General features: G+C 41.5%; 1 protein-coding gene and 1 long non-coding RNA gene across 15 annotated transcripts in view; both read right to left on the reverse strand.

The window, feature by feature from the left end:
- Window positions 1-22,901, reverse strand: part of MACF1 (microtubule actin crosslinking factor 1) — a 341,407-nt gene that overhangs the window by 246,857 nt on the left and 71,649 nt on the right. The gene's annotated exons all lie outside the window — the stretch shown is intronic.
- LOC309641959 lies at window positions 12,418-22,826 on the reverse strand. Its single transcript, XR_014252879.1, has 2 exons — window positions 19,041-22,826; window positions 12,418-18,695 (listed from the first exon to the last, which is right to left on the reverse strand). It is a non-coding gene; the product is annotated as an uncharacterized lncRNA (long non-coding RNA).

A 22,901-nucleotide genomic window follows, 5' to 3' on the forward strand; every position in this document is an offset into this window, starting at 1 on the left:
CAAATCCAGATTCTACTGTATATGCCACATTGGCACCTGTGGGCAAGTTACTTAAATGACTTCAAGGAACCTCAACCTCCTCACCTGTAAAATGATGACAGTAATAGTACCTGTCCCACAGAGCTGTAGTGAGTATTAAATGAGTTACTGTATTTAAAGTGTTTAGATAGTGCCTGGCACATAGTATGTGCTCAATAAATATTGCCTATTATTATCATTATTTGGAGGAACAGCAAACAAACTACATCTGATCACAAGACTTCTGAATACTGCTCAAACTTTACAAAACCTTGGTAAACTGATAATTTACCTAACCTATAACCAAAATTACCGAATCTAATTTACCTGATCCCAGTCTCCAACCTGCCAACCCTATCCTCATTCACTGTGAGATTAATCTCCCTGAAGCATGCATAATGACTAGTGCATCTTAAATGCTCAATAAATGCTCATTTGTAGTTTAATTCTAAAGTTTTCAATTCTCCACAGTCAGCAAATTAAGTCCAAAACTCTCTGGCTTTACAATATTTCCCTCGCTTACCCTGGAATGTACTGTATTTCCTTCCCATCTCCGCAAGTCAAAGTCCCACTCCTATGGGTCAGTTTAAACCAGTACTTCCACAGAATTTTCCCTGGTGACTCCCTCCATCCCAGTTAGAAGTAAACACCTCCCTTGAATTTATACTTTATATGTTTCTCTCTCATAACATTAAGCAGTTTCTACTTTATAATATAGTTGTGTGTATATTTTGACTCCACTGAAGTTTTTGAAGTTAGATGAATGTTCTCCTGTATAAACTCTCATCACTAAATAACTACTTGTGGAATGAGTGAATAAATGAATGAATGAATGAACAAAAAGAGCAAGAGGATCTGAAGAGCACTGTGAGGGCCAGGAGTACAAGGGGGGAGCAAACTAGAAAGAGTAAAACTGGGTCCAACAAATCATGAAGATTCCCAAAATATAAGCACTCCTTGAGAAGCCATCTATTTTCACCAAAAAAACATACACCAGAGAGCAAGTGCCGGGAAAACTATTCATCTTACGGCAGAAATAACTCAGTATGCTCCTCTAGATAGGCCCAGCAGATTACATACACTAACAAAGGAGCCAGGACACTTTTAACAACGAACTTCCAAATCTACCTGAGAGTTTAAGAGAAAAAGTTAATTTACTGATTCAGAAATTCCACTTCTAGAAGTCTCTCCAGATATGGATTCTGTCCAACAGCCAAACTCTCCCCAAGCCCCGTTCTTCTATCTCTTTCCCTCTCTCTCCCTCTCCCCAGAACTCTAAACTTAACATAATCTGTTAGCCAAACCTTGACTCAAATTCTGACTTCATGGTTTCTAGCTGTATCTTTGGACCAATTACTTAATCTCTTTAATCCTCAATTTCTCCATCTGTAAAATGGGGATAATAAAATTACCTCTTCACAGTGTTACAGTGCGAATTAGGTGATAAAATGCATGGGCTATTCGGCACGCAGTAAGCACTATTAACTATTTTTAAAAAATTAAACATTCCTTCATTAATGTTAACTATTGTTATCATTGTTCCTACACTAAAACATTTATGTCCTAGCAAAGCATCAAATCATCTTCAGTGGCCAATGCAAGGAGGTAAGTCAAAGCAAAGTGTGTTGTATTTAACAGCTCTACACTTGATCTTAGCCAAAAGGCCGAGAAGCGATTGTATTTAACAGCTCTAAACCCCTAACTCCATGAATAAAACAAATTGAGCTTCAATGGCACTGCTTCAAAAAGGAAAAAGACAAGAATATTAGTCAACCTTAGTATCCATATTACCATTTTAAATAATCCCTCTCTTTGGGGTTCTGACCGTTTCCCCCAAGAAAGTAAAAATAATAAGATCTAGCTATTAAACTTTTTCCAGGATACTCTGAGAGTCAGTATCTTAAGTAAATGGAGAAAAGATGATACAAGAATAAGAAGCCCTGTCTATGGGGATTGCTCCTGAATTTTGACAAGGCTGTTATTTTTGTCCAGAAAAATACTGTCATTCCAAGTAAATGCACATTGAAGGAGAGTTAGCATCTTACTCATATCCCACCTAAATGCATTTTTTAAATGCTTTTCCAGATAAAAACAAAAAGTGGTCTCAATGGGAAATGTCTTTTAGTGTGGTCTGGCTAAGAACACGTGATCAACTTCAGTTTTCCTGAGATACCAGAAAATCAAGAACGCAAGAGAGTAGAATAAGCATGCAGCTGACAGAGGGGTCAGGAGCTCAACAATGATGTAACTGGGCAGGCTTGAGAATGCCTAAGGTAGCAACATTCAAGGCTCAGAAAAGAGTCCAGGCCAAGATAAGAGGTAGGTAAGAGAGACCAACTTAAACTATTTATCCATGGAAACCAAGCTTTGCACACAAACAAAGAGCTAATTTTAGATCTCTGTGAGACAGTTTTCCACATCCTGGCAGTAGCCCTAAGTGAAAAAGATGTAGAATTTGCCCACTGAAGACAAAGACAGATTTGTCAGCTTCTTTCCACTTGTGAACTCTTGGAGCCTGCTCCGAACCCTAATTCAACACAAGAATTATTTTAGTCTTTCTCAGGAGAGTCTACCACCAGGCTCTGCTTACCTTCTAATAAAACCTTCAGCTCTCGTGACCCCTTACCAGGGTCCAAGGACCAAAGTCAAATGAAACATGGCTAGTAGGATCTCCCCTGACAGTATCACTTCATAATTATGTGACCTTAGGGAAGCCACTTAATGTTTCTGAACTTTGGGTTCCTAATATGTACAATGTGTATATAAATCCTGTTTCTCAGCATTGTTGATAAGATTAAATAAGGAATATATGTAAAGTATGTAGGTATACATCAGATGCTTAATAAAAAGTTTTCTTCCCCTATCTCCTTACATTTTCTTTAAAAATTGCTCTTCAAATCTTACTCATAAAATCAATTCCATCTCAGCCTTTGGAATAATCTGCTCTTCAAATACTTAATGATCCACAACGTTCTTTTTTTTTTTTTTAATGTATTTATTTTATTTATTTGTTTTTGGCTGCATTGGGCCTTTGCTGTTGCACGCAGGCTTTCTCTAGCTGCAGCAAGCGGGGGCTACCCTTCGTTGCGGTGCGCGGGCTTCTCATTGTGGTGGCTTCTCTTGTTGCACAGCATGGGCTCTAGGTGCATGGGCTTCAGTAGTTGTGGCACGTGGGCTCAGTAGTTGTGGCTCGCAGACTCTAGAGCGCAGGTTCAGTAGTTGTGGCGCACGGGCTTAGTTGCTCCGCGGCGTGTGGGATCTTCCCGGACCAGGGCTCGAACCCGTGTCCCCTGCACTGGCAGGCGGATTCTTAACCACTGTGCCACCAGGGAAGCCCATCCACAACGTTCTTAAAACAAGTTCACATCTTTTGTTTCTGCTCTAATATTAAAAAAAAAAAAAAAAAAGTACTCTGTACAATAAAGACAAGGAATCTGATTGGTCTATCATAGGATTAGGAGTTTCTCTCATTTAGAGCTTAACACCCCAGTGACCCCTACTGGACAAAGACAGATGCAGAAGACTGAATTTTATAACCAAGACAAAGAGACTCTGAGATTGCTTTATTCTAGTGAAATCCTTACACACAGAACTTAATATTATACAAGCTCAAGCTTGCCTCAAAACCCACATACACCCATAACATAGAAGACTGTCAGCTCACTCCTTTCACAGGAGATATCATCACCACAATTTGGTTGACTTACTGGCGCCCCCAACTGGATGCCCAGTATTCACAGCTTTGTGATGAGTCCTTATAGAGAAAAGCACAGGCAGAGAAGGAACAGTCACTGGCACACAACCCCTACCCCCCACCCCTGCAATTTTTCCATTCCCTGAGCTGACTCACTCTCACTCTCCCCGCCCGCAGCCAGGGCCACTGTGCGTGCCTGGTGAGTAACGCATCCTCCCAGCTGCCTCTGACTTAACGAGTAATAAAAGGAAATGTGGGTAACAGTTTTAATGGAAGAGAACACACACCCCGTCCTGCAAACAGTGATGGCTCCTCTCAACCCCCTGCAGGGACTCAGAGCTATAGTGAATTCCCTCCAATGACAGCCAGGTGGCAATGAAGAAACAGGCAAAGGCAGAAACACCAATGAGTACATCTAAAATCTGAGGACCACAGTTTCTATTTTGGATAAAACCAAAAAGGATGGGCATGAAGCAGAGCCCAGCCCAGCCTACTGGTCAGTTCTGGTTCATTCCACCATAGACTGCTTGTCTAGCAACAGCTCTGCCCAATGGAGACTGCAAGCCAGCCCCAGCATCAGACCATCTGCTATCATGCAGCCTTATACTGTGAGGCAAAGCACGATGAAAACCACATCTCAGAGGAAGAGGCAGACTCTTAAGTACCTGCCCATCCACCCTCAAGTGCCCCAAGTAGGGAGTGAGGAAAAGAATGGCAGCTGGCTTTTTTGATTAGTGACTGGCACAGTTGATACTCAATAAATCCTAAATGGACAATAGCTATTGTTCAACTTTCTCCCAACAGATATTCCTAGATCTTCTAACCCCTCAGACATGATGAATCTATGGAGCCATCGCAAACATTCTGGAAATGACTGCCAAGAGCTAAATAACTCAGGGAAATCAAGGAGGATCTTTGACACAATTTAAAGTACTTCAAGCAATAATCCTTGATGTATTTGATATCAAACAGCAAAACTTTAACTAGGACCCAACTAGACTGGGTGTGCCCCCTACTGTATGCACTCTACTACTGAAGAAGAAAAAGAATCGCCCCACATAACATCATAATTGGATTTTTTTTTTAATTTTCCTGAAATCAGGGCATTTTCAGTTCAGTTGCTTATATTTTTCTCACCTATAATCCATGGGTCCCTGAGGCCTTGGAAGAAAACTATTATGCAACTCAGTTTTTGACAAAATTCAGAATATTCAATATCCTGATTTGTCAAAAAAAAAGAAAAGAAAGAAATTACCTACGACAAAATTACCTACATTACTAAGACCAAAAGATATGTATAAAAATTTTCAACAAGAATGAAACAGAAAGTGCCTTCTGGTTAACTCTGGATTAACCAGAATATTTAATTAAGCATATATCAGATTTTATCACCACATTTAGCAGTTTGAGAGCTAGATGATGAGGTTACAGCTCCAGTTCAGTCCCTAGTTTATTATATGACTCCAGCATCGTTTAATCACACTGGATCTATTTATTTATTCATAAAATGAGTTGATAGTCTAGATCTCTAAATTCTTTTCCAGTTCTAAAATTCTGCGGTTCTGTGAAATATTTAGTTGCCTAGGTTCTACGTTAATTGTTACCAACAACAGAAAATTTACAAACTAGTCTTATACTATCCTTTAAGAGTTCACAATCTAACAGGGAAGCGGTAAGTGTATAAAAAATTATAGTATAAGGCAGTATATGTTTTGTTATGAGGAGGGCAAGACCACAAAAATTCAGTAAACGGAACTTTAGTAACTCAGTCAATGGAATGGTCATTATGCGGGAGGAGGGGGGATAAAAGGCTTCCATGGATTGGGGGTCTGGAAGAATATGTAGGATTTCAACAGTCTGAAATGAGAAGAGTAGACATTCCAAGAGGAGAGATGGCACAAGCAAGATTATGGAAAAAAAGGAAGAAACAAGCGAAGCTAGAGCACAGGGTTTGTGTATTTGAGAGAGAGAAGAAGTTGGGAAGATTCACTTCTGCCCACCTTAGGTTACACATGGCACACTTAATATGCACATTTATCTCCACTCCCTTCTGAAACCTCAGAAAAATGACAGTAAAGGAATAAAAATGGCACAAAACCACAGGAATAAAGAATTCAAAATATCAACAGAAATTTGACAAACTGGAGAATGGAAAGATAAATGGTCACTGATTTAAATTTCAGCTGCTAAGTGCTTGTAGGGGATGGGGGATGAGGCAAACAGTGCTGCAGGACTCCAGAAAGGCTCAAGAATTAGAAGCACTAGGTACCCCTGAAGGCTTGAGGGGAGGGGAAGGAGAGCTGCAGGGTGAGGCAGAACATAGGCTGGTTGAATGTCTTCAGGCTCGCATGAGGTCAGAAGTGAGGTACCTCACTGAAAACAGTAGCACTGAATGAAATTTGACATAATGAACAACAAGACTCTCCCCCTGCCCTATTGCCCTGCTTCCAGGCTAAAGAGGTCCCAGATAGGAGACCAGCCAGTTCCTCCCTGGGGAAATGGACCTCCCCTACCTGGTCATTCAGTAGAACATACCAGGCAACAAGCCCCACCAATCAGCTTTTTAGGCTTCCAATCAGCTTTTTTAGGGGCTAACTCTTAATTATGAAGATCACCAAGAAACATCAGACATTCAGAGAGTCTCTAACATGAAAGACAGAGACCAAATGAACAAACAGAATGAGCTTGAAACAGAGACAATACTGGAAGCAGAGGAAAACACTGATAATTAATACCTTCAGAGAGCCCTAAAAAGCAATATTGCTATAAGACAAGAACAAGTGTATAAAAAAGGAACATGCAGAGAATAAGGGGGGAATGCTTAAAATAAAAACTATGAGAGCAAAAATAAATAATTCAGAGAAGAGCTGGAAGATGGAGCTGAGGATCTTCACCATAAATAAGAACAAAAAGAGACAGAGGAATATAGAGTGGGGGGAGAGGACAGAAAATCAATCGAGTCCAATATCCAACTAATACCAGAAGGAGAAAATGGAAGAGAGGAAATTATCAAGGAACTAATAAACGGAAGATGTGTTTTCAAATAAAGAAGAACCACAGAGAACTCAACTCAGCAAATGAAAAAAGATCCTCATCAATGTACATCATCATAATATTTCAGAATACCAGGGATAAAAATAAAATCTTAAAAGCTATCAAAAGAAAACAGATCACAAAACAAAAGTCAGGAACCAGAATGGCACAGGACTTCTCAAGAGCAACACTGAAAGCCAGAAGAAGGAACACCTTCAAAATTCTGATGGAAGTCATTTGTATCCTAGAACTCTATGCCCAAACCCTTCATGAAATGAAAAGTAGAATAAAGACATTTTCAAATAAGCAAAGTCTCAAAAATATTAACCTCTCATGTATCCTTTCTCAGGAAGCTACTCTAAGATATATTCCAATGAAGAGATGGAGTAAACCAAGAAAACTGACTGCATGAGATCCAGGAAACATGGCATCCAGTACAGAAGAGAGGCAAAGGAATTTCCTAGTACGATGATGAAGGGAAGTCTCAGGGTGATAGCTTCACTAAAGGCTACAGGCGGAGAACAGAAAGCTCTTGGGGGATGTCTCCAAAGAAAATATTGAACCAAAAGATTATCTGACATGTTCCAACATACTAAGAGTTGTCTTAGAGTCCTGTAGGAGAGGGTGGAGATAGGTACATAGAGCAGTAGACAAATTATAAAATAGGGCAATTATTAAGTCCAGGAAAAAAATTTTAAAAGTTGGTCAAGAAAGGAAATGTAATTATAGAATACTATGTGGCTCAGCTTTAAGCAATGTTTATATAATCATAATAATCTAAACACTGAGTACCAGGCAATGGTAGTAATGCATAACAGCAGAAAGAAGGGGGAGGGGGACTGTGTAAAGGGGACAGGGATGAAAGAACTAAACTAATTTCCTAGAGTAGAACATCAACAGATAATGTCTAAAACTGAAAATTCAAGAATAACTAGTAGAAGTATATTTAAGAAGTGTAGTGGAAAATACTAAAAGAAACAGCTAGATGACTTGGAAGCAGTTCTCAGACGTGCGGAGGGATAGATCAGATTACTTTTGTTAGAAGCTTCATAGTAATATTTGACCTTTTAAAATTAGAATAAATATCATTTTGATAAAAACAATTTTATAGAAAGTTGCACTGGATTATGAAAGGTCTTAAGTGACAATATGAGTTTGGATTTTATTTATTCTATAGGTGATAATGAGCCCCTAAAGGAGTCCTTTTCCTTCCCCACCAAAAAAATCAAAGAGATGTTTGGGATCCTAGCTCGTATGTGGATTCTCTTAACATTATGGTTAATTGGCATATAAGAATAGTTCTCCCTTACCACTGCTCAACCTCATGATTAAAAAGGCCTTGAGCTCAAAACCAAAGGGAAAGAGGACCTGTACATATTATGGGACAGATATAAAGAACATGTTCAGGTCAAGACTGCTGCTTCTGCTTGGTGAGTCAGGTGGTGATTTCTGAAACACTGTCATCACAAATTATCCTCAAGGGGCTCCCATATCAAACCCACCCTACAGAATATTTTTCCCCTGGGTTCTTTGGCACTTCAAGTTAAAAGTCTCTTCTAATGACTTGTTATTTCATGGAGAGATACAGAGAGAAGCACAACTAGCAGGGAGGAGGAATAGTGCTAACTGGGGCCCAAGGAAGCCCAGCACCCTTCTCTAAGAAACAAGCTGTCTGATTCATGTCCTTCATACCCTACTCCAAAGATCAGCTTTAGTCCCACAGTGTACCTAGTAGTATTGTCCAAAAACAGAACTCATGATCAGCCAGAGGATGCAACAATTAAAGACAGCACCAAGTAATAAATAAAGCTGTCCTCCCTCCCTTTCCAATTTCAGGGGTTTTCTTTTTTGTTTGTTTGGGGGTTTGTTTTTGTTTTTATTTTTTCTTCTTGCTTATGATATATCTTAAAGAGAGGCAATACCTCCTTTTTTTTTTTTTTTTTTTTAAAGGCAGGCAGTTTTTTTTTTGTTAAACTTTTGGGTTTATTTATTTATTTATTTTTGGCTGTGTTGGGTCTTTGTTTCTGTGCGAGGGCTTTCTCCAGTTGTGGCGAGCGGGGGCCACTCTTCATCGCGGTGCGCGGGGCCTCTCGCTGTCACGGCCTCTCTTGTTGCGGAGCACAGGCTCCAGACGCGCAGGCTCAGTAATTGTGGCTCACCGGCCTAGTTGCTCCGCGGCACGTGGGATCTTCCCAGACCAGGGCTCGAACCCGTGTCCCCTGCGTTGGCAGGCAGACTCTCAACCACTGCGCCACCAGGGAAGCCCCGTCCTATTTCTTGGCAGCATCCTATGCTACCTAGAAGTCCCTATCTCCACGCCACTTTCAGATGAACAATACATAAAGCACAAAAGCAGAAATTGATATTGCAAAGCTGTCTCTCCCCAGATATTCCTTGAGACCTGAATCCTAAGGCAGAGTACTAGCAATAAATACCCTCTCTTTTATCTTTTTATAAACTGCTGACTTAGCCTCCAACCTCACAATCACACAGACTCTGGTAGGTGCTAAAACACAGTGATGACACGGACCACTCCTTACAGTCTTAATATAAATGGGCGCCTGAACACCTAACCAACTTGAGTGCTTACATGGAAAGATTCGAAAACTTATCTATCCGTCCTCCTGACTGTAAGTTTCCCCCACTTATCAGCTTCATCCATACACACCAAGGAGGGGACCCAACTCAAAGAAGAAAAATAAAAAACAGGAAAATTAACTAAGATTAGAGCAAACATCCAGCTCTTGCCAAAACACTGGAGGGAACCAGAGCACTTCTGGCAATAAGGTAAAGTCCCTGAGATCTGACCTTCTGATATCTAGGCAAGTTCCTGTACCTATTGATAATACCTCAGGGGAAATGCCACACCCCGAGCCACCATGAGCATGTGATTTTCAATTCTCAGACACAGACCCTGCAAGCCATGGAGCTGATGCACAGAGTGCAGGAGCCCATACACACCACGCCATGTGTGAAATAAGTCCATGACTGGCACCGGATGTCATGAGATGTCTCACCCAGATAGAAACACAGTACACCTAAGACAGGCATAGACTTGCATGCTCTGAAGGCACTGAACAGCACTGCCCGCAGCAGGCCTCATGAGAAAGGAACTGAAAAACAGGTGACGTTTCTTGTGATCCATGCCAGTCAATCATTCTGACTACCTTGGCAACCGTACTATCCAACACCTCCCTCCAGCACCTCAATCAAGGTTCCTGTCTCCACCTGCTCCTCTGACATCATCCTGTCATTATATTTTCTTTGAAATTCCTTTGATGAAAAATGAGTCACCTCTTCCTGCCAACACAGGCCTAAGCCTCTATCAGGCAAGTCATTCTCATTTGTCAATCTTCTGGGGGCAAGGCGCCACCCAGAGGCTCCTTCAGCTACCTCCACACCTCCCAGGAAAGAATGCCACAGAGCAAGATCAACAGCCAGGAGGAAAAATGTAAGAAATGAAAAGAAGCAAAGGTTCTTGGTGGAGGTGGGAATGGGGCCTGGGACCCAAAACATAAACTATCTATTCCAGTGGGACACACAGTTGAGAGGATAAATAAGCACTAGGGTAGGGCACAGACAGTCATACTTAAAACTTGGAAAGGCTTCAACCTCAGAATATTCACCTTAAAAGATTTGGTTCCTGATACAAAGTGCCATCAGCTATTCTCCTGCAAGAAATAATTGCAAATATAATTTCTCACCTCAAGGTGAGAAAGGCTTTGGGGCAACAGTCACCTGCCTCAGTGCTCAAGACAGTGATGCTCTAACTTCAAGATTCATGGTGGCAGGGATAGGAGCCAAGTTCACACTGACAAAATGCTATTCAGACATACAAATCACCCTAAATTTTTTGCATAACAGCTTTATTTTTTTTTTAACATCTTTACTGGAGTATAATTGCTTTACAATGTTGTGCTAGTTTCCACTGTATAACAAAGTGAATCAGCTATACATATACAAAAATCCCCATATCTCCTCCCTCTTGCGTCTCCCTCCCACCCTCTCTATCCCACCCCTCTAGGTGGTCACGAAGCACCGAGCTGATCTCCCTGTGCTATGCAGCTGCTTCCCACCAGCCATCCATTTTACATTTGGTAGTGTATATATGTCAATGTTACTCTCTCTCACTTCTCCCAGATTACCCTTCCCCCTCCCAGTGTCCTCAAGTCCATTCTCTACATCTGCATCTTTATTCCTGTCCTGCCCCTAGGTCCATCAGAACCATTTTTTCTTTTTTTTAGATTCCATATATATGTGTTAGCATACGGTATTTGTTTTTCTCTTTCTGACTTACTTCACTCTGTATGACAGACTCTAGGTCCATCCACCTCACTACAAATAACTCAATTTCGTTTCTTTTTATGGCTAGCAACATTCCATTCTATATATGTGCCACATCTTCTTTATCCATTCATCTGTCGATGGACACTTAGGTTGCTTCCATGCCCTGGCTATTGTAAATAGTGCTGCAATGAACATTGTGGTACCAGTCTCTTTCTGAATTATGGTGGTTTTCTCAGGGTATATGCCCAATAGTGGGATTGCTGGGTCATATGGTAGTTCTATTTTTAGTTTTTTAAGGAACCTCCATACTGTTCTCCATAGTGGCTGTATCAATTTACATTCCCACCAACAGTGCAAGAGGGTTCCCTTTTCTTCACCCCCTCTGCAGCATTTATTGTTTGTAGATTTTTTGATGATGGCCATTCTGACCGGTGTGAGGTGATACCTCATCGTAGTTTTCATTTGCATTTCTCTAACGTTAGTGATGTTGAGCATCCTTTCATGTGTTTGTTGACAATCTGTATGTCTTCTTTGGAGAAATGTCTATTTAGGTCTTCTGCCCATTTTTGGATTGGGTTGTTTGTTTTTTTTGATATTGAGCTGCATGAGCTGCTTGTATATTTTGGAGATTAATCCTCTGTCAGTTGCTTCATTTGCAAATATTTTCTCCCATTCTGAGGGTTGTCTATTCATCTTGTTTATGGCATAACAGCTTTATCGAATTTCATTCACATACCATACCCATACCTTTCAAAGTATATAATTCAATGGAAGCATATTCACAGAATTGTGCACCATCACCACCATGTAATTTTAGAACATTTCATTACCCCCAAAAGAAACCCTATATCCATCAGCAGTCATTTCCCATTCCACCCTCTCCTAACCCCTGGCAACCACTAATCTACTTCTTTCTCTATGAATTTGCCTACTCTGTATAATGGAGTCATACAATATGTGGTCTTCTGCGTCAGGCTTCTTTTACTTAGCAGAACGTTTTCAAGTTGGCTCCTTTCTCTTAGCATATTTTCAAGTGTGATCCATGTTAGCACCAATTAGTACTTCATTCCTTTTTATTTATGAATAATATTCCATTGTATGGATATGCCATATTTTGCTTATCCATTCATCAGTTGATGGGTATGTGGGTTGTTTCCATTTTTTTAGTTATTATGAATAATACTGCTATAAGCATTTGTGTACAAGTTTTGTCAGATATACATTTTCATTTCTCTTGGACATATACTTAGTGGAACTGCTGGATCATTTGGCAACTCTGTCTTTAACTATTTGAGGAAACACCAAATTGTTTTCCAAAGCAGCTACACCGTTTTACATTCCCACCAGCAACGTATGAGGGTTCCAATTTCTCCACATCCTCTCTGTTTTTTTTTTTTTTTCATTTATTTATTTATGGCTGTGTTGGGTCTTCATTTCTGTGTGAGGGCTTTCTCTAGTTGCGGCAAGTGGGGGCCACTCTTCATCGCGGTGCGCGGGCCTCTCACTATCACGGCCTCTCTTGTTGCGGAGCACAGGCTCCAGAAATTGTGGTTCACAGGCCTAGCTGCTCCGCGGTATGTGGGATCTTCCCAGACCAGGGCCCGAACCCATGTCCCCTGCATTGGCAGGCAGATTCTCAACCACTGCGCCACCAGGGAAGCCCCTCTCTGTGTCTTTTTGATTATAGTAACCATTCTAGTGGGTATGAAGTGGTATCTCACAGCAACTTTGACTTGCATTTCCCTAATGACTAATGATGTTGAGCATCTTTTCATGGGCTTATTGGCCATTTATATATCTTCTTTGGAGAAACGTCTATTCAAATCTTATGCCCGTTTGTGATTAAATTATTTGTCTTCCTACTGTTAAGTTATAAGAGGACTTAATATATTTTAGACATAAGTCCCTTATTATATATATGATTCACAAATATCTTCTCCCACTCTGTGGGGTGTCTTTTCACTTTCCTAATAGTATCCTTTGAAGCACAAAAGTTTTTAATTTTGACCAAATCTGATTTATCTACTTTTTTCTTCTGCTGCTTGTGCTGTTGGTGTCACAGTCAAGAAACCATTGCTTAATCCAAGGTCACAAAGATTTATTACTAAATTTTCTTCTAACGGTTTTATAGTTTTAGCTCTTACACATAGGTCTATGAGCCATTTTGAGTTAACTTTTGTACATTGTGTGAGGTAGGGGTCCAACTTCATTCTTTTGCATATGGATATCCAATTGTCCCAGTATAATTTGTTGAAAAGAGAATTCTTCCCACATTGAACTGTCTTGGCACTTCTGTCAAAAATCAATTGACCATAAATGTAGGGGGCTATTTTTAGATTCTCAATTCTATTCCATTGATCTAAATCTCTATTCTTATACTATTACCACACTGTCTTAATTACTGTAGTTTTGGAGTAAGTTTTCAAACTGGGAAGTGTGAGTCCTCCAATTTGTTCCTCTTTTATCAAGATAGATTATTTTGGCTATTATGGGTCCCTTGCATTTCCATATGAATTTTAAGATGAGCTTGCCAATTTCTGCAAAAAAAAAAAGCCAGCAGGGATTTTGGTAGGGACTGATTGATCTGTAGATCAATCTGGGGAGTACTGCCATCTTAACAATATTAAGTCTTCCAATTCATGAACATATAAAATAAAAAGGAATCTGAGCCACTGTTTTCTGATACTTTGAGACAAAACTACTCAAATTTCCTTATACTCTATCAAATATTAAATATACTGGAGACACTTGATTTTAAAGATTCCTCCCCAAAAGAAGTGATATGCCATGCTGCGGAGCAACTAAACCCGTGAACCACAACTACAGAGCCTGCGCTCTAGAGCCCGCGAGCCACAACTACTGAAGCCCATGTGCATAGAGCCCGTGCTCCGCAACAAGAGAGGCCACCGCAATGAGAAGCCCAAGCACCGCAACGAAGAGCAGCCCCCGCTCGCCACAACTAGAGAAAGCCCGCGCGCAGCAACGAAGACCCAACACAGCCAAAAAATAAAATAAAATAAAATAAGACAAAATAAAATAAATAAATAAATAAATAGAAGTGATATGCTAAAAGATACTGATTATAAAGCCACAACATGTCTTTCATATTGCAAAGCAACACATTACGCTGTATAACAAGTTTCCAAAACAGCTGAGCACCCGAAGTCCTAAGACCTAGAGACTTAGCCAAGCATAACTAGTGCTGAAAGGAACAGCAAAGGCCCTGTGCTCTGCCAGGCCCCGCTGGCCTTGACTCATTCCACTTCAGTAAAGGAAAAAGGATGGAATAACCATGATCCACTTCTCCACCACAAATGCGTCAAATATGACAAAATAAAAAGTGTTCAGAAATTAACTTAACATCTTCCTTTATATAAATTGGCCACAAATCATTCCTGAGAGAAATAAACCTTTGCATCAGTATTAGAGTAGGAAAACAGAAATTTTATATAAAATGGACTCGCATGTAGCAATCCAGTTGGAAAAAGAGAAGCAATCATAGTAAGTCTTAATTCTACATTTATATATAAACTCTTTTCCCTTAAATTTGTTTATTTAGAGTGGCTGAGGAGGGGGAGGTGATGAAGACTATGGGGGGCAGGGGGGGGCTAAAGGCCCTCTTAGCTCTCCTTTGGGTTGCTACTACACTTACTAGACAGGAATAAAGGCAAAGAATAACATAACTTCATATTATAATATATAAACTATACAATTAACATGTAGTTAAATCGGCAAAAAGCTAACCAAAGGCAATCTAAACCCTACCATCACCTCTCACCTCTCCAGTCACACAGCAAAACTCCTACTTTTTTTCTTTTTCTTGGCCGCCTGGCATGCGGGACCTTAGTTCCCCAACCAGGGATCAAACCCACACCTCCTGCAGTGGAAGCGTGGAGTTCTTAACCACTGGACTGCCAGGGAAGTCCCACAAAGCTCCTACTTTCAAACACAATTAAATGCCTACTGTGTGTGCCAGACAATGATCTTTACATACATAACTCTAATCCTCTCTAATTCCTACTCTTTCAAGTAGGAATTATCACCCCCATTTTATAGAAGAGGAAACTGAGACTTACAGAGATTAAGTTAACTTGCTCAGGATTATACAGCTAATAAGTAGCAGAGCTGGGATTCAAACCCAGGCAACTTCAATTCCTTATCTGGTGCTTTTCCCACTAGTCCAGTGGCTTTCCAAATATCCCAAATCGCCTATCTATGCTTCATCCAAGACCTTCAAGGAAGAGAAGACACAGAAGGGAGTCCCACTCCAACTGTTCTGAGTGAAACTGGTTTTCCCAGACCAATTAAAGCAACATAGGGGAGGTAGGGAAAGAGGCAGAGGTGAAGTGGGGTGAGAGAGAAGGGGAGAGGGGGAAGGGGGAAGGGGAAGAGGGAGAAATATGACCAAAGACAAAGATGGACATCAGTAAAGAAGTATGTGTGGGAGTTCCCCTTACAGCTAAAAATGAAACTGAATAAGGGCAGACAAACTCTGGCCAACAAAGATGACCTCAGTCAAACTTTTTTTTCCTGATGATTTCCATTTCTCCCCTGTAAACAGTAGTTAAAATATCACTTAATCACTGCTTAATTATTCTCCACAAGTTCACTATGCTTTTAACTCCTTATATTCTGACAGTCTCCAGCATGCTCCTAGAAAATCCAGGAAGGGAACTAAAGAAACCATCAAGAGATGGCTAGAGCTGACAAGAAAGCAGAAGGAAACCTTCAATAAGCATAAGGCTCCGAAACCACTTTACCAAGCCGGAAGTATTATATGACGCTCACAGGCCACCTGTTCCTTCAGCTTTCCAATCTGACACCTACTTCATGCCATGGCCATGGCTCATGCAGGGATTCCATGAGTGAGACGCCAGACCAGATTTCACTCTGAGGGCCAGGGCTTTAAAAACGCTGGAATGTGCCCTATAAAGACGTGGGGTGTCTGGGCAGCTGAAAGCCCCCAAGGGAATTCAGTAAGGACAACTGCTTTCCCTCAGCCTGAGGTTATTAGTTTAAAAATAAATCTTGGTGACCCTCATGCCTTAAGAATCATTTGGGAAAGAATGTTGTTGAATCCAGCAACTATTTGTCCCATTAGGGTGAATGAAAGAGAGGGGGAAAAAGAGAGAAATGTTCTTGCCACCCCTCTCAAGGAGTCTGATATGACACGAAGATGAGGGAAATCCCCAGTCGGCTTCCCCAAGAACAAAGGCTTATAGACTACAGGGTATTTCTATATTTCTTATATTTGCAGATTTTAGGAAGGATGTTCATACACGTGCAAATACTAAGATTATGTTCAGTATAGAAAGTATTTTTTAAAGGAAACACTACAGTGTAACTGTAAGGCAGTACGCTGGCAGGCCCCTGCGGACTGCCTGTCTTACTGAGGACAGGGATACAACCTTAGACCTCATGCTCCTCTCCTGGAATTTGTACACAGAAGCAGAGGGGAATAACTGTTTCCCTGACAGCCTAGGTACTGCGGAAATCCCCTTCTCAATGATCTCATTTCTCAACTTGATTAAAATAACTACCACCCAGATTCTTGGAAATTGCCATTTTCCTTATTCAATTGGGAGCTTTATCACCATGGCAGTGCAGCTTTTCCTTTGAGCCAAATAGCTAAAGGATTTTAGCATTATTCTCACCCAAATGCTTCTGAAGACTTGAAGGTCAGTGGGAACAGCCTAAGGGTACTTCAGAAGGCAATGGCTCTCCCATTCACACAGCTGCTGGTGGAGACAGCAAAGTAAACAGTGCACAGAGCAGAACTGAGACTGCTCCACAAAGTCACATCGTGGAGCTCTCTGAGAGAAGGCTGCATTACGGATGCCAATCAGAAACTGGGCATGGGCCGTGCACATCTACCTTCCTCTACACAACCAAACACTCCCAACCACCACCACCAGCCCCCTCTCGGTGAGCAACAAAAATGTTAAGAACGTCACATGGAGTGGTTCCTGGGCCCCTCTTTGATGTTCCCTTCTTGAACAGCAAAATGATGACAGCCAGAGCCTGACATAGTTATTTGTACATTAGCCATCAATCTGGAAAACTCCTGTAGTATAAGAAACCCCATTAGGTGGTCCAACACCAGAGGCTCCACACGTCTATCACGGCTGTTGAAGTTTTTGTTTTATTGGAGGGTTTAGTCGTTCATCTTTTTGTTTTGTTTTTAGTTTTACAGTGTTTCTGGGACAAAGAAGAAAGGCACCTGGCTGAAAATAACCCATTTTCTGTCCTTAGGACTGAGAAAACAAGGACTACAGCTTTGAACTTTGTTACAACGTGATGTTTTAAACCAACAAAAGCTGAAGGAGCTGGGCAAACTCACAATGGATGGCTGGGGCAGGGTTGCAAAGGTCAGAACAACTGTATGATCCTCCCAGCCAGAAGCTCCTGCTGCCTCAATGTCTCAACACACTGCATAAACTTCTCCCAGGCCCGACTGCTTGATTTACATGAAGCAAGGGTTATCTTCTGCAAATCATTTTTCTCATTAGTTATTTTTTTTCTGATAGCGCCCCCACCCACCCTCCGCTCAAAAGAAATAGTTTAAAAAAAATTTTTTTTTTATTTTAGAAAGTACCTTGCTTAATACTTACCAGTAGAAAGGGGGAGGAAAGGGTATAAAGAACTCCATTTTCCCCACCTAACCTTTTCACTGAGTAAATACAACTGGCCCTTGAGACCCTGCGAAACCCCACCTTGCCCTATTTGAGTACTAAACTAGCATTCAGTACCTTATATTTTCAGATTTTTTCAAGGTCCCAATGAACAGCAATTCCATCTCCTCCAGTTCTGTGACCAAATCAGGACAAGAGAAATTACAGCCTCGCTGAGCTCGCTCTCTAAATACACATACTACCTTCTTTTCTCAAGTTGAACCAAGGGACCATGAGCCCCTTGAAAGCAGGGACTGTTGTCTTCTCAACACCTAGTCATGTACCTTGCAAAGAGCAAAATTCAACAGATGTTTGTTGACCTGGACTACCCTTCTGTGTGCCAGCTGATTCCCCACACAAACCCTCGCCCTCCTGGAACTATGGTCACCAAACTCCCTGGTCTCAAACCTCTATGCCAGTGACAGTGATTCCCAGTCCTAGAAGTCGTAACACAGCTCTAAGTTTTTGTCAAGAGATGCCACATAATTCTCAAATAGATCCTTGACAAGGAACTAAATTTAACCCTCTTCAAGTTCATATTATCTAGCATTTTTGTTAAGGAAAGGAACTGAAATAAAATTAAACAAAAGAAAAGAAGTCACAATTCCCCAAAGGCTGGGAGAAGGAAAAAAAAAAAAAAAAGTTACAAAGGACTGCTCCCATCCAAGGCTTCAAAGGCAAGCAATGTGATTAGGGGAAAAGGAATTCAACTCCAAGTCAGGAACCTGGGTCATGACATTAGCTTGTCAATAATCAGCTGTGTGACTTGGGGAAAGTGTCCTTTGACCTCTCTAGGTGGGCTGCATTCCTCATCTATCTCTTCATGATACTATGATTTTGGGGTTGATCCATGAACCAACTAATCATCTAGAGCTAAAACAGTGATGCATAGCAGGTATAACAAGAATTCATTTCTAACTGGCCTAACACAAGCAGAAATTTTCTATTGAAGAATGACCTAAAGGGGGAAGAAAATGAAGGAAAGAAAGGGCCTTGGGCTTCCCTGGTGGCACAGTGGTTGAGAGTCTGCCTGCCAGTGCGGGGGACACGGGTTCGAGCCCTGGTCTGGGAAGATCCCACATGCCGCGGAGCGACTAAGCCCGTGAGGCACAATTGCTGAGCCTGCGCGTCTGGAGCCTGTGCTCCGCAACGGGAGAGGCCGCGATAGTGAGAGGCCTGCGCACCGCGATGAGGAGTGGCCCCCACTTGCCGCAACTAGAGAAAGCCCTCGCACAGAAACGAGACCCAACACAGCCATCCATAAATAAATAAATAAATAAATTAAATAATTAATTAATAATAAATAAATAAATAAATAAATAAATAAAAGAAAGGGCCTTATATGCAAGGGGTAAGAACTGTTAAGTTAGCAGAGGACTGGAGAGGAGGAGAGTGGAAGCTATGACTACAGAATTAAATGAAGACTGTTAGAGGCCTTCCCCTCCCACTCACACTCTCTCCCCCAGGCCCCCTTTAAAGAATCCTGAACACGGAAAATAATTAAGAAATGCAACAAGCAGCCACAGAGATAAGCATTTTGGATAAGAGAAGAATGCAGAGAGCTATACGACATGTTTAGAAGAAGAAAATAAGGATTTAAAAAGTGAAGTAAGAAAAACAGAAAGCACAAAAGAAGGATACTGGAGAATCTCAACACACTTGCACTGAACTACAGAAACTTGACGAGAGAGAGAGAAATAATTTAAACACGTGCAGAGGTTTACTCACGATTCCACTCAGTGAGGTTTCACACCAAGGTGAGGTTATGTACAAGGTGAACATGAGGTGACAGGACTTGAATCTGAGACATCAGCAAGTCTTGGTTCCAGTGTACCTCTCACATTATGAGCACCTTGAACCCTGAATATGATTCTAGTGTTTGAGAACACTTATCCTTTCATATAAATTTCCCCCTGATTGCAGGCCAACTACTTCATATGGTGTTTCAACTCTGTCCTGGCATGTATACAAAACCGGGTTTATATACTTGGATTTATGGATCATTTGACATATTTTTCAAGGATAATTTTGATTATTTGGGACATTCACTATATGTGCTAACTTTAGAAATGAACCTCCTGCAAGAGGTGAGATGAGACTTCACCTTGAGGGATTGAGGGGGTGGGGGGGGCAGACATGGAAATCCTTCCTGAAAGCTAAAGGCAATACAGACAAGGACAAGAAAGAGACAACAAATGTAAATTTCTGTCACTTCCTTAGCCACCCCCAGCAATCTAGGAAAGGAGGTGGCAGCTTTATAAAACAGCTCAGAGGCTTAGGGTGAGTCATTCAGCGGGTCGCTTACTTACTTACGGCCAGGGAAATGCAGTGGCCAGGCACTTTCTCGGAGCTTCCATTAATGACACTCCCCAGACCTGGTACTAAAGTCACTGGGACCAGCCCAGCCCTGAGGATGCCCCCTTTCCCTACTAACATGCCTCCTGCTTCTCCCACTGCTGTATATTTGAAGGACCAGAGGCCCCTCCTCTTTAGCTTAGTTCAGCCTCTCCTGGGGCACAAGAAACCTCACTATCCTCAGTCAAAGACCAAGAAAGAAAGTCATTACCTGCTTTAGTCATGACCCACTCCCACCCAACAAACAGCCACTGCTTTTGCCAAAGAATAGTAAGTTCCTCCTAATGAAATGGATTCCCTTACTGACATTCAATTAAGGACACACTGAGCCTCTAAGAAGTGTCCACACAGAGAATAAATCTTTCCCTTTGCCTCTGACTGATAAAAAGATCATGCCCAATGGGAATGTTTGCCTCCTTTTCACTCTAAAAAGACAAAGGCCTGGCTCTGACAGCCCTAGCAAGCCACAGCTGGAATCAGGAAAATAAAGCTACACTCAGCATTTGCTACAGATAGGAGTAATAGTATTACTGAGATAGTTGTCGATATTTACTGAGCACTTACTAAGTGCCAAGCACTGTTCTAAGTAATTCCTACATATTACCTCATTCAATCCTCATTAAAACTCTATGAAAATAGCACTATTATAATCCTCAATTTGTAGCTGAGAAACTCACATAAAGAGAAAGGTTAAATAACTTGCCCACGGTCACGCTAAGTGATAGAGTGGGATTCAAGGACGTCTGTATGGTAGGTCCTTGGGGAACTACTGTTTTGGATGGATTTCATAAAAGACAGGAAGAAAGAAAGGCTAGTAAAAGCAGTCACCAAAAATTGGACTGATTTTATTATTTTCTTTTTTTTTTTTTTAATCTCTTCACAAATGGGTGGCAGAGCATGATTAAGTCTCTCCTGGTTCTATTTAGCTATCTTTCCTTCCCCCAAGCACAGCACCTTCAGAGGCTCTGAAGTCTTCTCACAGCAGCTTAAGGAAAAAAAAAAGAGAGAGAGAGAGAAGACAGCCTTAATCAAAAGCCCTTTTCTCCTGGCAAACAAAAGGCCTTGGTATTTCCACAGACAGACTGGTTATTCTTAACCCTAACCAAAGATTCTTTGGCAGAGAAAGAAATATGAAAATGTTAGGCTTGTGGGAATGGCGTGTGCTTTGGGCTTTTGTGTCCCACTCAGTAAAGCCAGCCCACTGAAACACAAACACAGCAGCCCCTCAGCAACTCTAGGCCAATTCCCTGAACTCCACGGTGTAGGGGGAGCGACAGCAGAGTCTCTATTCCTGGTGGTCTAACTCCTTTCTCCTCTACCTGACAGGGAATGTTCAACAGTTTTAAAAGTACACTAGGAAAAATGCATCTGAAGATACAGACACATAATGGATCAAGTTCTGACAGTGAAAGAAATGCAACACGTGGTAGGTGCAAGGGGCAGGGATTGGGCCTAACTCCGGTCCTCTCACCAACCTCTGTGCTTCCTACCCCAAGTCAACAATTCAGAGTTTTAGCACTTTCTTAAGTGTAACTGTTAAGATCTGGCAATTCAGTGCTTCCTCTACTTACACTGGATTTTAAAGACATAGTGTGACCCTAAATGGCCTTAAGTGGTAGACATTTTCCCAGCAGGGTAAAGAGAAGTGAAGACTATTTTATAAAATGGGTCAGTAAGGAAATAAAAAGGAGCGGGGGACAGTCTGCCAGAAGACAAGAGAGTCCCAGCAGCACTAATCCCAGAGCTATCTGGGCTAAACTCAGCATCTGACACTCCACCCCCCACGCTTTGCATGAACATGGTAACTTCACTATAACAAAGTGCCTGAAGCCTTTATACCCAGGCAACAGCACCTTCCCCTTGCTGCTTTGCCAGGATATTGTGACTAAAACCACTCTGAGGCCACAGGCCCAATGGCACATCTCCTAGCAGCCAGGTCTCTGTCACAATGGGGAAAAAGAGCAGCTGTGTATGAGGAGTCTCAGCCTGGCTGTGAAATCCCCCGGAGGAAGCAGTCCCAAACCTTGAGGTGTTAAACCAAGAGGTAAGAAGGTCCTGTGTGGCTCAGGACTCTGAATCCTGATTGCCCTGGAAGCAGTTCCAGCATCTTGCTCCCAGGCAGGACCAAAGGCCTGTAGAGTAAAAGGTACTGCTTGGCCAGGCTCAAACCACTGGCAAGCTTCAAATGTCTGGCATATAGTAGGCTCTCAAATATTTGTTGAATGAATAAATGAATAAGACATTTCATCTTCAACTGCTATACTCCGTTCCTTCCTACACCCAAGGGGGTGGAGGGAGTGTCAGAGAAGACTTCTAGACAGTACGGGGGGAAAAAAAAAAAAGAAAAACCTTTCTTTTCCCTGCCATTCCCTGGCGATCAAGCTCTTCTGTTGCAAAGTATAATGCTCCCTTCTGTATAAAAATCATTTCTCTCCTGTTCTCCCTGAGAGTTGGCTAACAGGCCACACTATCCTAATCGAAGACAACGGTTCTTCTGCAGCTGGTGTGCAACATACAGAGTCCTCTGAAAGAAGGCAGAGCACAGTCAGGGAGACGTCCATTGCAGCAGTTCTGATAACAGCAACAACTTGGAAACAATCCAAATACTCAACATTTAACATAATGGCTAAGTGAAACCAGTATCAATATCATAATGTAAAATTATAATGACTATAAGGAAACACTAAAAAATCCTTATAATATCACAAGAAAAAGGCATATACATATACAACGAACTGAAAGAAGCCAAATATAAAAGGCCACCTGTTATATGATTCTACTTATATGAAATATCAAGAACAGGCAAGTGAGCAAGCAGATTAGTGGTTGCCAGGGGTTGGGGG

This window comes from Balaenoptera physalus, assembly GCF_965194825.1.
Source record: "Balaenoptera physalus genome assembly, chromosome: 1".
NCBI lineage: Eukaryota > Metazoa > Chordata > Mammalia > Artiodactyla > Balaenopteridae > Balaenoptera > Balaenoptera physalus.